This window comes from Pseudorasbora parva, chromosome 4, assembly GCF_024679245.1.
Source record: "Pseudorasbora parva isolate DD20220531a chromosome 4, ASM2467924v1, whole genome shotgun sequence".
Classification (NCBI taxonomy): Eukaryota; Metazoa; Chordata; class Actinopteri; order Cypriniformes; family Gobionidae; genus Pseudorasbora; species Pseudorasbora parva.
In genome coordinates, this window is record NC_090175.1 from 44,519,151 (window position 1) to 44,538,251 (window position 19,101).

A 19,101-nucleotide genomic window follows, 5' to 3' on the forward strand; every position below is an offset into this window, starting at 1 on the left:
TATGTGTTTTTTGTGCAAAATTATATAAGGAGGAGACTTTATATTGTTTAATTGTGTTTAATGTTTAATTATGTTTGAATAATTAGAAACATTTAAATTATTGGGTTACCATAGTAGAAAAGAGCTGAGCGATTGCTTAGGTTGTGGACTGAGACAGCACATGTCAATAAAGAGCATTTCATACCAGCCACCGAGAAACTGCACAGATTAGGGCTGCAACAAATTATTATTTTGATAATTGATTAGTTGGATGATAATTTTTTTCGATTAATCAGATAAAACCCCCATTTTTTTATTTTATTAACAAAACACATTATTCCACAACCTGCCCAATGCTGTCCTTCAAAAAAAAAAAAACCTTATCCTACCTACCCTTACCGAAATTAACAACGGTTTTACAACAAATAAAAAAATAAAAACAATGACTAAAACAGGGTTATTGTAGCTATTCCATGGTAACTACAAATTAACATTTTTTTTTAAACTATGTTTAACTATGGTATTTATTTGGTTATAAAAATGGCAATCAATTACTATCTAATAGAACCATACTATCAGGGCGAGCTTTCATGCTAAAATTTGAAATACTTGCATGAATTAGTAACATTTACAGATAATGATATAACCTTTCAAGTGAATGTTTTGCGCTGAGGACGCACACGCATCTGTCAAAGCGCATGCTTGAAGCTTAAAATAAATAATTATCATGTTTTGGGCATCTTGGATCACTTGTTTTTCCCCCAGCAGTTCACTTTCAACAGTTCAGTTTATTTTAGCATGGAATATTTTCATGACTTTTTCTATAATGTTCGTCCTCATGTAGTATTTCTCTACAAAAAGCGCATCCATCCATCCATCCATCCATCCATCCATCCATCCATCCATCCATCCATCCATCCATCCATCCATCCATCCATCCATCTATTAATTTCATTAATTCATTAATGCATTCATTCTATCTTTCAGTCCGATCAGCCCTTATCAAACATATTCACTGTTTACAAACGTTTGTCAACAGGATAGCCACACTATATGGGATTATGAGAATAGTAGCAAGCGGTTCTGTGTGTATGGGAGAACGAGAAAGCGTTTCTTGGCCTGGTATCAGTTACGTCCATTGTTTTCTGTGAGAACAGGATTACTGTGTTATGATATACAGCCTTGTCACCTCATTCCTTCTGAGCTATTCATAAAGTGCTACCTCTCTCTCTCTCTCTCTCTCTCTCTCTCTCTCTCTCTCTCTCTCTCTCTCTCTCTCTCTCTCTCTCTCTCTCTCTCTCTCTCTCTCTCTCTCTCTCTCTCTCTCTCTCTCTCTCCCTAATGCACACATTCACAAACACAACTCCCATTCACAAATATCCAACAGCAGAATCTGTTGTAAAGGCCACCCCACGCTCTACATGCAGATATGATGGATAATAACATAAATTGCAATGGAAAATCCAAGTCGAATTTTCAGTGGATCACGAAGCAAACTGGTGTTTATGTATTGTTTTCTGAGAACATTTGATATTCTGACCTATAATTATGCTATAAAAAATTGCAGTAAGTGTTAATGTAAAAAAACAAAAAAAAAACACCTCAAGGCCAGTTGCTGGGTAAATATGAACTCTAAAAACAAGCTCTTTAAACGTCTGCTCGCAATGGTGTCCTCTCAGTTTAGCTTCTGGTTATTCATTTATTTGTGTATTTGCTTTATTTATTTATTTATTTATTTACATACTTTACTCTCAATCTTTTTGAACTCCTTCATCATGAGAGGCAAGACAGAGTGAGAGAGGAAGAGCTAACGGAGATGCTTCGTCTTGTCCTGATTCATTTTTTTCATAGGCTATTGATCATTATTTTTATTTATTTTTTTACTTTTCTGGATGGGAATTTGCATAATTATTCAAATGTTTGCTAGTGCTGTAGGTTAGAAGAGAAAAAATAAAGATTGGCTTTAAGGGAGGGGCTGTTTTTTGCAGAGCGGAGCGCAAGCAGAGGGGGTGGGTCTGAAGGTTCTGTACAGTTATTCATGTGTCAGAGTGCAATCGTTGGAATTGATTTATGTATTTGTGTATTTTTTATTTTTTTTTCTCTGAAGGAGCTGGGGCATGATTGGATTGGACTGCTGTAGCTAATTCATTTGAACTGCACCAAACGGAACCCTACAGAAATGACTAGCCTCCATGCTAATACATGCTGGTTTGGATGGTGGACTAGTATAGCCATGCAGTTATGCTGCCTTCAGAATTTTCATAAATACGAGTTTCCTAGTTGGAAATTGGACACAAATGCAGTTTTGAGTTATATATATGTACCAATGAGAAATTTTGATACCTGAGTTTCCAAGTTGGGCAAGCCAAAAACTTTAAACATGTCAATTGGTGCAATGACTTTTCATTAAAGTAGGGCAAATTTACATATTTGAATAACCATCCAAAGCATTTTGAATGTTTTATACACAATGGAAATAAAAGTTTGTGACAAGCTGACTAGATAGGGCAGTAAACGTTCAAGTGGGATGTCCACAAGAAATAGGCAAGAATCAACCTGGTGTCCTCCATGATTCTTATTCTTTTCAACAACAAAGCAACTAAACGCAAGGGCAGTTTTGGTTTGAATATAAGGTGTGAGATCCTGAGATCTATTTGTTTGTTTGCTTGCTTGTTTGTTTATTTCTTTTTTGCAAAATGGTCTTTTGTGGTATCATCCACGCAAACTTGGTTAATAACATAACTGCATGTATTTATATTGTTTAAGCACCTAAAAGCTTATCAGTTTGACAGAATTTTAATTAAAGTACATTACTTAAAATTCTCTAATATTGATATTGAATATTTCAATATAATATTGAAAATATTGCCTCTTGTGCAGTAGAAAATACAGACTCTTAAATACAGACTCTTAAAAGATTAAGCTTGGTCTGGTGATAGCCAGACAACAATAATTCAAGAAGGTCCAGATTTAACACACTTGTCTTGATTCAAACTTGTTCTTGGCCATATAAAAAAGTAACATAGTTATTGTAATTGTTTAACTATAGCATTTGTTACAATAAGGATATGATTGTAAGACCATTGATGGCTCCTAGCTCATTGCCATGCTATGGCTAAGGTTATTTTTTTCCTTGCTTTTTTATCTATAAAAATAGCAGCCCACACATAGAAACTATAGCTACAACACACCACAACTGTAATTATAAATATTTAGTGAAAAATCTATTATAAATTCTACAAGAATTTAGTCAACAAACATGATACATTCTAGCAAAGATGGTCATGAAAAACTTTTAATTTAAGTTGGTGCAGGATGATGTTTTCTCCTCCTTTTAGTTTATGTGGTTGTTTTAGATCATGTTTTACTGTTTTTTAAAGCGTTTTGAAGTGGTACATTCTCAATAGAATTCAAATTAATTTGGGGTTGTTGTTGTTTCCCAATATATTTAAACATATTTAAATTGAAATCAGCAATTTTAATTGTAATATTTCACAATATTATCTCACAAATTTCTGATCTTCACACATCCATTTGCAACACTGATGATGTCTTTAAAATTACAAATCAACCCCCCAAAAAGTATGTATTGTATTGTTGATACAGTAAATAAATGCAGCCTTGGTGAGCAGAGAGACTTCAGTATACATTAAAAGCAGCATAAATGTTGAGGCCTTCAAGATCATTTTTAGGACTTTTTTGTTGACTTGTAGGGGAGAGCGAGGCACACCCTAACTTTCTCAGTTTGTGTAAATCCACTTGAGGTATTTTTTCCCCACATTAATTGCACACGTCTAGCACAATTATGTAGTTTTGTTTCATTAATACAGTGCATACTTTTTCTTGATTTACCACAAAAGAATGGAAGTGAAATGTGACAACATGCCCCATAGGAATGCCCCATAGGTGGGGTAAATTATAACATGTGAGGGAGCACATTGCAACCATCATGTGATGGCTTAAAATTTTACCTGATATAATATATATATATATATATATATATATATATATATATATATATACATATATATATATATATATATATATATATATATATATATATATATATATATATATATATATATATATATATATATATATATATATATATATATATATATTTGACAACAAACACATTGCAAATACAGCTATACAGCATAATTAAAAACAGAATAATAATGAATTATTTCTGAACATTGACTCTCATTCCTTATTTACCCTTTTCCCATGTTTTCTCAAAAAAAAAATCATAAAAGTATAGAATATAATATCATAGTTCTAATAGGGGCTCATTGTAATGCAGTGTTACAACACACCCCATCTACACAACTTAAACCGCAGCTCGGGTCTTCTGCTGTTAGATCAGAATTAAAAATGATCTCAACTGTAAAATAATTAATATCAGATTTGTCTTATTTTAAATAAACACAAAAAACAGAGATCGAAAATAAACTTAAGTAAGAAATTTACTTTTGTCTATGGTAAAATAAATGTTCAGGGATATCTTCCAAAGATTTTTTTAATTTTGCCAGTATTTTTTCTCTATATAGTGTTGATATGGCATCTAGTATATGCAAAGTTTCGTCATCCTGGCATGTGTGGAAAGTGTTAAACCATTCGTGTTACAACTAACCCTGCATTAGGTTGTGCCCCGCACTCCCCTACTCTTGAAGACATCATCAGTGTTGCAAATTCATATGTGAAGATCACAAACGTGCAAAGTTGTAGCTGTCATCGCAAAGACTGACATTGCATATGTCATGAAAATTGTCTGGTAATCGCTGTGCTTCAAAGGTCAGTGATAATGGCGTCAAAGTTAAAATTGCTTGAACTTTGAGTGCTGTGCTGACCACTAACACTGTAGTTGACAGACACCATAGAGTTCAATGCACTGTTGACATAAGTCATGAGCCTGTTTGGACTAGAAACCAGCCACCATGTTCTAAAACAATGGTTTTAGCTGGGTTTTCCAGTAAAATTATCATGCTTAACCATGATTTTTATTGATTAGTCATTGTTCTCACTGAAGAATTTACTGAATAATATAACACCATGTGGCTCGTTTTAGAAGGTGAAGGCCTGTTTCCAAGTGGTACTACCAGCTAAATAAAAGAGACAGTTTTTCAACAAAACATCACGGTATTGTCAGCTTCAAGGTAACCAAGAGAATGTTGTGTGCGGTTAATTTCAATAAAACATCACCTGTAGTATATAAAATCCTGTGGAAGTGTTTTTCCAATCCTCACATCAGCCTCATACTGTTATTGCATTTGAGATGAAAATAGTAAATAGTAAATACTGAAGATGGATCATTCAATAAAAACCGTGGATCTAAACTATGGACCTTATCCTCCTGTTATACAGGGAATGCCCTTTGCCGGAAGCCACGGTAGTTGTATGATTGTTTTTCTGCAGTTTATTGTTGATGTAATGTTTCTGTGAAAGCAGATTTAAAAAATAAATAAACAAGAAAATCCTGAGCAGGGCGCAAGATTAGAGGAGAACTGTAGTGCGGTCGAGCGAGCGCTGGACTGAAGAGGCTTTGACCGTACGTGTAGCAAGTGTTTATCTTCTGCTTTTGCACAAGGCCAATGAGGCGGTTTCTCTCCATGCTTCTTTCTGCCTCTCTTTGATTAGATGGAGCCTTGAGCTCTTTCTCGCTCTGCTCTTCCAAACGCTGCATATTCCAAAAAGCCATTTTACATTTTTAATGAAATTAAAAACATGTAAAGAGAGCACTGTTTCTTTCACTGTCTGCCGCTCACAACTACTTTGCTCACTAATCCGCTGCTGTGGAGCTTTCGAATCCTCCCTGCGTGTTTTCTCCCCGTCTTTCCCTTTCCCTCGCTTTCTTGCTTTCTCATGTGGAAAATCTTTTTTTTTTTTTTTTTTTTTTTTTCGGTTGTGGCTAGCTACTGTTCCTCACAGCCAAAAGCAGTTCTTTATTAGAAATATTTCTTTAAAAAAAAAAAAAAAAAAATGTAAACAGTCATGCTTGTAGTCATGGACTATTGTGCTATTTTGAACCTTGTGATATGACAGTACAAATAATTACACAGAAGTTGGTACTCTAAGTTGTTTTTTTATTATTCTATATATGTATGATTATTTTCTTTGATCTATTTTCTTAAGAAAAGATGGTAACACTCTTTTACCGTGTCCTTGTTACATATGTTACATGTAGTTACTGTAGTAATAACAATAAATTATGCATAATTACAATGCCCGTAAGCCTACTAAGTGCATTTTGTTAATATTTATTACTTGGTAATTACACTATAGCCTCTATTTTACTATTTCATTATTGTAATTACATAGTTAATCATTATTTTGTATATTAATAATAATTACATGTTAAAAGGAGACCTTGAACTATAAAGTCTAATGTGAAATTACACAATATTCCTTTTTTTTTTTTTTTTTTACTGGATTTTAATTTATTTATGCATTTTAATAATAAATGTAGCCTTAGTGAGCACAATATACTTCTTTCAAAAATATATAAAACGATCTTTTCAACCCCAAACTTTTGAACAGTTCAAGTTTGGGTGAACAATTACTTTAAGGTTTTAACTACTTGCTAAGTTAGGGCTGTAGGCTATGCAGAGTTGCAGACACAGTCACCGGCACTGTAAACACAGAGCAGCCACCTTTTACAGATCCCCCTGAACCAAAACAACGTGCTGCGTTCAAGCCATTATTTACGATATGGCAACCTTTGACGTTCTACCCGGAGCTGTTCACCTCCTCAGACTCAGATTTATGCGTTTCTGTCAGCACTATCAACAGCAAAATGAATACGCAGCAGTCAGGTGATACAAGTAAGAGTTGTTTATGATCATTAATGTCATGTTTGAGACATGAGGTAATTAAAAGGTTGTCTGTTATGACGCTTTTCAGAATGTACTGTGTGACTTTGGAGACTTAAGGGAGGTTAGGATCTTGTGTTTTCACAGCTAACTTGCTATTGCTAGCCTCTCCACAAGTATCTACCCTACCTTTAACTCTGGCTTGCATGTTCATTAGGTCTCAATGATAAAGGCAATTATTTAATTTAAAGTTTTGTGGTTACGTTTTGCTGCTTCGGATTCTGTTATAATTAGCACGATTTAGATGTAATTGGTCTTTGTTCTCTGAAAAAAAAAGGAACACATTACCACCACAATATTACAGTGTAGGCTTACTGTTGCTATTTTGGTTTTTCAACACTCAGCTACAGCAGCTGAGGAAAAGAGAGTCCTCAAAAAATACTACGGAACTATTATGGTATCAGATGGCAATGCCATTGTATTTTGATATTGTCAGATTCATGTACCATGGTATTTAGGTGGTTCTTCCGGGTACTAAATGCTGTTACTAATTTTTTTTATAAAAAAGTAAACCTCTAATATGTTGAAAAAAGGTGAAATTACACTTTTTTTATAATTTAAAAACTTGCTTTTGCGAGCTTCTAGTGCAGCGTCTCACTAACCTACATGTAACCTGACCTCTCCAGTCAAACATCAACTTGTTCTCTTCCTGTATGAGAGGCATTATTGTTTAAAAAACCTTGAAAAACTATTTCTCTTCTGTTGTGCACTTATACCCCTGTAGACTTCTGATTCATTTATTTTTCATGCCTGACTGTGTACATACAAATTAAGATAATTTCTCTAGGTAATTTTCAAGACAGTCTGTGGAGGCTTGTCATACATAAGTGTCTGATCTGTAATCTAACTTTTGTGGATACTTAAGCTGTTTTTCTAGCATTATTCTTTTTTTTTTTTACGAACAGAAATTCTGACAGTCCACATATTCAACAACTCCCTAAGTAGGTAATGTCATTTAAAAAAAAAAGTGTGGCACATCTATTCAGTCAAAACAACTGCAATTATAATGCAAGACTAAAGGCCCGAGCATACTTCATTTTCCTGTCTCGTACACAGTCATGTCCGCATTTCTTTTAAAGTATACTCAACTGCGGATGAGCACAGATGCATGTATTCTACACATTCACAATACAATTGCATTTCTATACTCTATAACCAGAGGGCAGCTTGTTGTTTTGTATTGCTATTTCTGCACTGTCATAACTGTGTGTTGCCACCTAGCGGACTCTTCTTCTCAACATTCACCTTTCACATGCACTGTTGTACGCATCCACACACACACACACACACACACACACACACACACACAAACACACACACACACACACACACACACACACACACACAAACACACACACACACACACACACACACACACACACACACACACACACACACACACACACACACACACACAAAGAGCTGCACACGGACAATGTGCGTGCATGTCCGCACAACTATAGTAGACTTTGGGCTTAAACATTTCATCTTTCTTGCTTATATTATTTATGATGTTATATAATGTATAAACGTACGTACTTAACTCTAGTCTTTGATAATCCATAAGTAGTGGGGATCTTTCAATGACTCTTTTGGCAGGATATGTCAATACGCCAGTAGGTGGCAACAAGTGATTCTCTTTATGAGTTTGTTATTAAATAATTAATTTAAATATTTTTGTGCAAAAACACTGATTCATCTAGGAACAAACCAAGTGACAGTCTTGAGTTTAAATATGTGTGAGTCATTGAATAATTCACTCAAATGATTAACATTACGTAACATTACATTAATTCCATTTATGAAATATAGTTTGTTTTGTATAAATGCATTTATGCTGTATCTGTGCCGCTTGTTAATTCAGTAAATGTGCCAAAGAATCGCAAATCTTTCATGAACGACCCATCACTAAGACAGATAAAACCCTACAGATAACTCCCATATGGCATAGGAGTCATCCAGTCAGCTTGGATCTTACAATTCCAGACATTCTTTTGCCATGCTTGTGCATTATATACTCATCAGGAGGTTGATTAACATTTTGTGGAGTAGTGTAATATCCCTGTGATAAAATGAGCACATGAATGCTGTTCCATCTCATGCATGATGTGCAGGCTGCATGTTCCATTAAACATGCATATAGCCTTGATCCTATCAAATATTCATTTGTTAAACCTGTATTGTGCTAGTGAAACCACAGATAAATGCATAGGCACGTTGCATATTAAAACAGCTCACCTTACCCTGCGGTCGTGAATACAAGACGAGCAAACCTGCAAACTACCGATACATGTACACAGACTCCAACACGTGCACCAATGGAGTCTGCAAGATGCATTTGATTATGTGATCTGCACGGACATATGTGACTACTCCCGGCGCTGTAACCTGTACTTATCCAGACGTGCGTGTTTTTGAGTGTTTGTGTGATGAATGCAATTGTGAAGTGGGGTGGAAATCAGAAATCCCGTCTCTTCTGCTCCCGTGTATGATTGGAGAGTAGGGTTGCGTGTAAAGAGCTCTCTCTGTCATGTCCATGCGGACTCTGTCGATGTGGAAATGACACGGCTGAGCTCTGTGGTTAGCGTGAACGTGCTTATTTGAGGGCTGCTTAGGGAATAATGGGGAGCGTTTTTTTTTCAGGCAGAAAGGCATCACTTTTACAAGCCGGCATAATAATATCTTAGTGAAATAGCCCAGTGATGGAGAAGAGAAACAGGAGGAATTGGAGTGGTGTGCACTGGCTATTTAGTCTACATATATGTGAAATGGATTAGGAATGAGACCAACTTTTTTGTCTTTTGACAAAAATATGTGACATTTGATAAATATTGAATTATGTCGTATTAATAAATTCAAGTCAATTAAACTCTTGAATAAACTAACATGCGATCAATACCATTTGAAATAACAATTTTAATATATTTTTTAATGTAATATATTTCTGTGAAGCTGAATTTTCAGCAGGCATTACTCCAGTGTTCAGTATCACATAATCCTTGGTTCTCAAGAAACATATCTTATTTATTACCATTGTGCTGCTTAATATTTTTGCGGAATCTGTGATACAATTGTTTTTTTCCAGGATTCACTGATGAATAGAAAATTCAAAAGAACAGCATTTTTTTAAAAATTGATTTTTCTGGATATGTGTAAAAAGAATGTAATCACAACGTCACTTAAACTACACAATCTGTTCAATTGCGTATTCAAATCATTCTGTGCATATTGTAAGAGGATGTTTATATTGTGTATTTATCTGATTCATCTCATAATTATAGGATGCATTTGAGTGTAATTAACCTACCAGTTTCAGCTCACGCAGTTCAAGTAGGTCAATCCTGGACATGATTTACTATAAATAGATTATATGAAACAATTACATTCACTCTAGATGTTTCTTTTTCAAAAGCAGTAGCAGTATTGTTTTTTTTCTATCATTTTCATCTCATCTTCTTAATCAAGAAGCTTAAAGGCTTAGTTCACCTGAAAATGTTGTTATTAATTACTCACCCGCATGTCGTTCCAAACCCGTAAGACCTTTGTTAATTTTTGGAACACAAATGAAGATATTTTTGATGAAATCCAAGAGGTTTCTGAACCATCCATAGGAGTAAAGTCATCATATAATTTCAAGGTCCAGAAAGGTAGTAAAGACATCGTTAAAATAGTCCATGTGACTACAGTGGTTCAACCTTAATATTCTGAAGTGATGAGAATATTTTTTAAATACTTTATTGAAAAAAAATTCTCATCTGTGTCAGTACAACACAAGTGTCCTGTGTGACATGTCATGGAATGTGTAAGACCAAAAATAGTTTTGGCGTGCATATGGTACGCAGTTTTTCACGTGCATATCATTTGCACTTTATGGCGTGTATATGACACACACTTAGGTATGATGGGGGTGGGGGGTTTGTGCGTATAATGGAGTGCCGAAGTCATGACGTCACTTTGTAGGCCAAAACGCGGAAGTGAGTTAGCATTTAAGCACTTCCGGTTCCCTCGCTCTAAAGTCAATGGGTTTTTGCTAAATCGCCTGAAATAATGTCTGTGGTTAACAAAGCCTCTAAATATTTTCACGTTTTGATCTATGACATAAAACACACTAGTTCTAACCTGCTTGTGATTTTTTTAAACTGTATTGTGTCTTAAAAACGGCGGTTGCTAACAAGTTGCTAAAAGGGGCTACATCCTTTGGCCGGGACTTTAGACATCATCGTGACAAACAGGATATCTCACCAGCCATCTCACCATGATCAGGCATAATAGCCTAATCTTAATCACAAAGAAAATAATATTAAGGTTTATATAAACTAACAAAATAATAAACGAATAAATAAAACATTAACAAACGAGAAAACAAATCTCAGAGAGGCACGCATAAACCCATTTAGTGTCTTTTTTGGAAAAAACGATTAGGCAATATTTCTCATGAAAAAGTGGATAAGTGTTCATACACAGCGCAGATCCTAATGAGCAAGCATGTTTTTTAAGTTTGAGGAAGCTTGATGATGACGTAGATCCGCGACTGTGTGCTGTAGTCCGTTTATAGCCTACCGTTAGCATTTTATATCTGACGGCTTTATTTTAAAAAGGCTTTAAACTGTATAAATTTTGGATTCACTTGTAAAGATTATCTTGATAGACAAAACGTGTAAGGGTCATAACTCTTTGCTGAACACAGATCTTATTTTTTGCGATCGTCCAAAAGTCTATGGGGAAAATTCATTGGCTTTTGATCGAGGGAACCCATGTGCCGCTAACTTCCGGGTTGGCCTACAAAGTGACGTCATGACTTCGGCACTCTATAAGCAACATGTCCTCCAACCAATACGCCTATATAGGTCGTTTGTCACTTCTTTGAAATACGACCCATAGGTTTACTAAAGTTGCTCCCCTATCGACAATATTTTAATTAATTAAAAATGACGCACAGGAGCGTTTTCTGAAGTTGTGCTGACACCACATTGATACCTATTGTCCTATTGGCACCAGGACACTTTCATTTTAAAACATTTTCGCTTTTATCTGCTTAATATTTCATTTTTTATATAGCTCAATTGGTAAAGCATTGCACTATACATCAACAACATGCGATCATGCGCTCGTGAGTTCAATCCCAGGGAACAGGTGCTCATAAAGTGTGTATGCACTATAAATCACTGGGTAGGTTTAGGGACGGGGTGGGTGTAGTTGTAAATTGAATTTTTGTTTTGTTTTTTGTTTTTGCTAAATGGAAATATGACAAATGGTGGTAAAAAGTCCTGACATTGCATTAAAATGAAAATGCATTTTGCTTGGTAACGACAGTCATACGTCAGTTCATGACGTCAGACTTAACACGACACTGTCATTATTTTTACGCCAGCTAGAGGGTGCATGACTTTAAAACATAAATATAGGTTGTAATAAGGTGCTTGAAAAACGACCTATAGAGTCGTATTTTTTTGGAGGACAGGTTGATAATACGCCATAAAGTGCGTATCATCATAAGCAAAAAAACTGCGTACCTTATGAACGGCAAAACTCGTTTTGGCAAATACATACGTATTATTATCGTATTATATCGGGCTTGTCAGTCTCCTTCGCTATCGATATAGTAAACACAGTACAGTGCTTCCAGGTTGTACTTCAGAACGCCGACTCACCATTGGCTGATGCTGTTCACGTGGTAACGCAGGTGCTGACCAATAATGAGGCATTCTGAAATATAGAACCTGGAAAGGCTGTTTTGACTTTATGAATAACATAGAAGAATGATGCTGAAGATAAGAGATTGTTGAATAAAGTAATATTTTTCAAATTATTTTAAAAAGTATTCTTGTTGCTTCATAACGTTAAGGTTGTCACATGGACTTGTTAATGTAGGTCTTTACCACTTTTCTGGTCCTTCAAAGTTGCAATGATGTAAAAAAAAAAAAAAAAAAAAACTCTCTTTAATCAAAAAATATCTTAATTTGTGTTCTGAAGATTAATACTGACAGGTTTGGAACGACATGAGGGTGAGTTATTAATGGCAGAATTTTCATTTTTAGCGTGAAATAACCTCTAATGGTTGTTTTCACCTTTGTTGACAAGGTCAACACTAGATAACGCCTGTGGTATTTTCAATGCTCTTGAGTCATTTCAACCTCTAATGTTTCTCCACAGCCAGAATAATCATTATATAGTGTCACAGTCACCTAGTATTATCCCTTGTGTGCCTGTGTGTGTGTGTGTCTGACCAAGGGAAATGAAAATAGAAGCACAAATACATGCATACAGGCATCACTGCTTGTCCATATCATGACAATGTGAGTGCCAAGGGGCAGGAAAAGCATAAACCAGCCTAGGCTGCTAACAGCCTTTTCAAAAGCCCTGCGGCACAATAGAATACAGTAACTAGCTGCCTCTATGCAGCCACAATGGGGGGCTGAGCCTTGTTTTTCACCTTTTCTCACTCACACACAGGAGCTTTCTCAATGACAGGCTGTCTCCGCACACCTTGCTTAACTTTCCCACAGGATAGAGAAACATGGCTTTTACATGACTACAGAAAAGAGCCATTCCGCCCACTGGTTTAATGGAGGAAATATAAACCAAGGACTGCCGTCAGCACAGAATATCTACAGCATGTATTCCATTATATGAAGTCAAGCTGTTTTTAAATGCTGTTTTATAGTTGAGAACAACCCTCATGTGTACCACTCTATAAAGGACAAGTACCCACATTTTTCCTCCCTCAGTCTCAGAAACCCAACTTAGTGTGATTTCGGAGAGCAGGAAAGAAATTATTCATACAATGGAATTACAAATGCAAGAACCAATCACCTCAAAACACTCACGGTCCCATTTCACACTTTCTTTTTCTCTCTTACCAACATAAAAGGTACCAAAAAGTACAGCATATTAAAATATGCTGTTTTTAAATTAGAAAGGGTTTTCCTTACTGATCTTGCCCTCAATATTAGAGTTGTTAGTTTAAAGGAACATGCCGACTTTTTGAAACTTTAGCTTATTCACTGTATCCCCCAGAGTTAGATAAGTCCATACATACCATTCTCATCTCCGTGCGTGCCACGGAGACGCACCCACCGCTAGCCTAGCTTAGCACAAAGACTGAAGGTTAACGGCTCCTTCTAGCCTACTACTTACCCTAGAAATCTAGACGCACCCTAGCGGCAGCAAATTTAATCTGCCCGCAAGTGTCGTCTAGGCACTCTCAATACCATTCTGAGCTGTGTTCCTCAAAATCTGGATGGCCCAATCACATCATGTATAGAGTCGGCGGGCGGGGCCATAATGACGACGGCCGAGTTGCGTTTGTGTGCTTCTAGTTAACACATAAACTGGCGAACGGCGGCGGTCTTTCGAATCAGCTCTGACCGCGGCTCTGGAAGACTTGGAGTTAAGCTTCTCTCTGAGAAAAGAACAAAGAACGGCACTGAAGTCATTCTTAAAAAGGGATGATGTATTCGGAGTTTAGCCGACCGGATATGGCGAATGTTTAATCTATCAGCGAGCTCTGTTTAACCTTCGTTGCTCTGATTGGTGTAGCGCTATCCTATCGCGTGCAGAGAGAGTTTGAAAGACAACCGTTTATCCCGCCCCTCGGATTGAGCCCTGTCTATGGTGAGTTTCCAGACCAAACATCTTGATGTGGGTCTGGCTTGTCAGGCTACCTACTACTCAATAAGTGACAAAATGACACCAACATTTTCCTAATAACATGTTGTAATGTGTATAGTTACATCGTGCACTAAGACTTACAGAAAACTAAAATTTGCGATTTTTTTTATACCAATATGGCTAGGGACTATACTCTCATTCCTGCGTAATGATCCAGGAACTTTTCTGTCATACCATGGGTGCAGCAGCGCAGTGATATTACGCAGTGCCTAAAAAAATAGACCCCAGCAGATACTGTGTGTAAAATCACTGCGCCACAGTGTATCTAAAATGCAAATTACTCAATAATAACATCTTAATTTACTGGAATGTTGTGTAAACACAATCATTTCGATGCCAGCAGAATCCCTAGTTTCCCCAGAGTAACCCTAACCTTTGCAAATGATAGCATGTATTTTATAATGTATCATTATATTATATTATAATATAATTTGTATTAATATTTTTCATGATTTTATTGATTATATCATGTTTATTCATGATAAAGCAGTCACACAATCAAAATGATTGTTGTTCTGTCTGATTGCGAGTGTCGTATTGCCTTAATGCAGCACTATATTCATAAAACATATTGATGCCTCACAAATAATGAATAAATAACAAAGTAAGGCAAATAACTTTGCATTTGATAGTGCAGTTGGGCTGACGCAGCGAGAGCTGTTTAAGGATAAGAAGTTAACATGCGCATGCGTGGCACACACACACACACACACACGCACACACACACACACACACACACACAAACTGCTTTGTGTGTGTGTGTGTGTTCGTGTCAGTGGGGTGCTACACTCTAGCTGTCTCTATGATGCAGAGGGTTATCAGTATCGTTAATGGAGTTCTTAGGGATGTTAATGACTCCCAGAGAGAGAGAGAAAGAGAAGAGGAAAGAGCGAGAGAGGAGAAAGAAAAAGTGTGCTAGCAAATCAGGCCTTGCTAACTTCTCCCAGGTCAATGTTTTCCATCTGAATTAATTGAGATTTGAGTTTTTCATTTCCTACCTGAACACGCACACACACACACACACACGTTTGTTTTTGTGACATATGGGGACATTCCATAGGCGTAATGGTTTTTATACAGTACAATCCGTATTTTCTATCACCTTACACTGCCTCTACCCCTAAACCTACCCATCACAGGAAACATTCTGCATTTTTACTTTCTAAAAAAAAGCTCATCGCTTATGATTTAAAACCATTTTAAAAATAAGGGACATGACCAATGTCCTCATATTTCACCCTCTCCTTGTAATACATATGTCATACCCATATCATTATACACATTTGCGTCCTCATATGTCACAAAAACATGCCCACACACACACACACACTATAAAGAAAACAACTCAACACACACTTTGCTGATCAATGACAAGGAATCAATGTGGCAATAATGTGTGATATGAGGGGATGAAATGTTGGTATGTGTTGCTGCTTTATTCCAGGAACTGCCCCTCATCTCTCCATCCCCCCATCTCTCTTCCATTCACTCACATTGATTTGCTGTATTTCTATAATTGGTCTCTCGACAAGTAGACAATATGATGAGTGTATTTGCAATGTTTGCTCGCCTCATATTCAAGCATTACTTTCACGTTTGCTCAGGTTTTATGTCCGAGTCCATCCGATCGTTACGTGCCGGTGTTGGTTTCATTAGGCAAATATCCTTGAGCAGGTATATGTAGGGCAATGAATGCTGGATATGACGAAGATCTATCGCTCATCACTCTGTGTGGTTCTTCCAGAGTTTGAATCGTTGATAAGGAATAATGTGATTGTCATGGCCTGTGCTATCTTTAACGAGGTGGATTTATTGTACTGCGAGGGAGAGGGGGATTGTGGGTAGTTCCTTTAAGAGCTCAAAGTCAATAATGGGAAGGATTTTAGAGTGACTCCAGATCTGTCTTCAGTTTGTTTACCTGTCAGCATATGAATTAGAGCTAGTCGTACCCTTTTGATGCACTTTGTGATGTGTTTGTAAATGTTTTTGACCCTCTTCAAGATGTAAATTAACCTCTGGCAGCAGCAATGGGCAGTGTTACACAAATCATGTTTGGAACAGATTTATGTACACTAAAAAAATGAAAAAACAAGAAGTTTTTACTGCTTGTTCAAATTGCTTAATTAAAATGAGCTAAAGCAACACAATTGCCATACATTTTGTGTTCAATCCACTTAAATACACTGTCAGAAAAAAGGTACATTTCTGTCACTGGGGCGGTACCCTAAGGTACAAAACCGAAAAGGTACTGATATGTACCTTTAAGGTTCTACTATATACCTTTAAGGTACAAATTCGCACTCTTAAAATACTGATATGTACCTTTAAGGTTCTACTATATACCTTTAAGGTACAAATTCGCACTCTTAAAGTACTGATATGTACCTTTTAAGGTACTAATATGTACCACTTGGGGGTGAGTAAGGTACAAAGATGTACTTTTTCACTTTTGTACCTTAGGGTACTGCCCCAGTGACAGCAATGTACCTTTTTTTTCTGAGAGTGTATAAATCAAATTTGAGATTACATGAATGATTTGTGTTGCATTAACTGAAACTGGGTGGGGCTTGTTAGTTCCCAGCATGCTTTGCATATGGCTAAATCAAGAGAGAGTAAATGTTGTTATTTTATATGTAACAATGCTATTTTATGTATTTTTGAGCAAGATGAGAAGAGGGGAGACTTGATTGTGATTAAAAGAGTTTAATGTTCCATTATGTTGGAATTATTAGAGCAATTTATATTACAGTGTGTTGAAGAGACCATTGTGGAGAAGAGTGGAGCATTTACTTAGACTGTGGACTAAAACAATTAATGTCATTAGAGCATTTTTGAAGGAGCTTTTAATGCTGAGAAGCTAATGTGTGTTATTACTACCTAAAACTTAGTGCAGTAACTAGCTGGAGTATTCTAATTCAGTTGTGTAACATTACAAAATATTAAACTGAAGTGGATTAATTAATATATGATTTTGAATGCCTGAATCATTTCAGGGAGTCATACAAAAATCTATTTGAAACTACTTAAATGAGTCACTAAAAATGGATTCATTCCATGATGTTAAAGTTACATGAACAAATTCTGTTTGTCTAACTTAGTTGATTCATGTGGGACCGATGTACACAATTCAATAATTTAAATCCAATACACTTTTTTTTTTTTTTTTCAGTGTAGCTGGCTAGGCTGGATATTACATTGAAACCTTTTTGAAAGTTTTTGTTTGTGTGGTTCTATGTTCTTGTTGCATTTATCCTTTTTTATCATTTTACATTACATATACAAAATACATAATGCTATAATTTTTGAAAGCATGAAAGCATTTGCACACTTGTTTTACGCACAGATGCGAATAAGACAAAGTGTGTGCAAATTTGATAATTCCAAAGGCACTGTTAGAGATATGGTAGGTATGTTAGTAGGAAAGTAACAATTTCTTATACACTGAATTCAGTCCTCAGGGTCAGAGCTGTTAACAAAGCTCTGTGTTGCTGAAAACCTGCATACCATGCACACCAAATCTCATTTTGGCCTTATACATTTCACACTCGTACTATTGATACACATTCTCATGTGATTGTGTTTTTTTTTTTTTTTTTTTTTTTTCTTTTTCAGATTAGCACATATTTTTAAAACATTAATGTTAAGATAGCTAGCAGTAATACATAAGATGAGCTATCTTATCATATATCAAGTCTCTTTCAATTTTCATTCTGTTTGTTCAGAATTAAGTGTCTGACACAAGTGTTGGAAGGGATCACAGGGCAGCTGTCTCATATTAGTGAACGGATACGGTTCAGTGCCAAAAACAAAAACAATAAACACCTTCCCAAAGGACAGGACACTCAGCACCAGCTCGATGAATCTCACTTACAGAGAGTATACAAGAGGGAGGTTGTTACCTCCAAAATATCTAAAAAAAAAAAAAAAAAAAAAAAAAATCAAAAATATTTTCATTACACGTTTGTACACACACACACACACACACACACACACACACACACACACACACACACACACACACACACACACACACACACACACACACACACACACACACACACACACACACACACACACACGTTTCTAACTTCCGTCTCCCTTATCCCAGGAACAAACAATCTAGTTTTGAAATAAGTACATTTTAATTTCACATTGACTCTAGTGTGTTGTGATTATGTCATATGTGACCCTGGACCAGTCTTAAGGGTCACTTAAATGAGATTCATACATCACCTGGAAGCTGAATAAATAAGCTTTCCATGGATATATGGACAATAGTTGAAAATCTTGAATCGCCTTTAAAGTTCTCCAAATTAAGTCCTTAGCAATGCATACTATTTGTGATCAGAGAATGGAGTAACTCACAATTTTCACCACTGATTATTTTTGCTTGCAATTAAAAAAAAAAAAAAAAAAAACTGATTTAATAATAAATCTGATATTTTATAATAGTTATTTGCTATATACATGGACTACAATTTTAAATCGCCATGCGAGAACACATTATATTAAAATATGCTCTTAAATATGATGACACAGAATAAAACACAAAATAAGCAGAATAATGCATTTACATGTTAAA

The 19,101-nt window shown here is 35.9% G+C and overlaps 1 protein-coding gene across 5 annotated transcripts in view; it reads left to right on the plus strand.

Annotated features, from left to right (window-relative positions):
- LOC137073435 (zeta-sarcoglycan) overlaps positions 1–19,101 on the plus strand; it is a 438,962-nt gene that overhangs the window by 182,248 nt on the left and 237,613 nt on the right. The window lies entirely within an intron of this gene.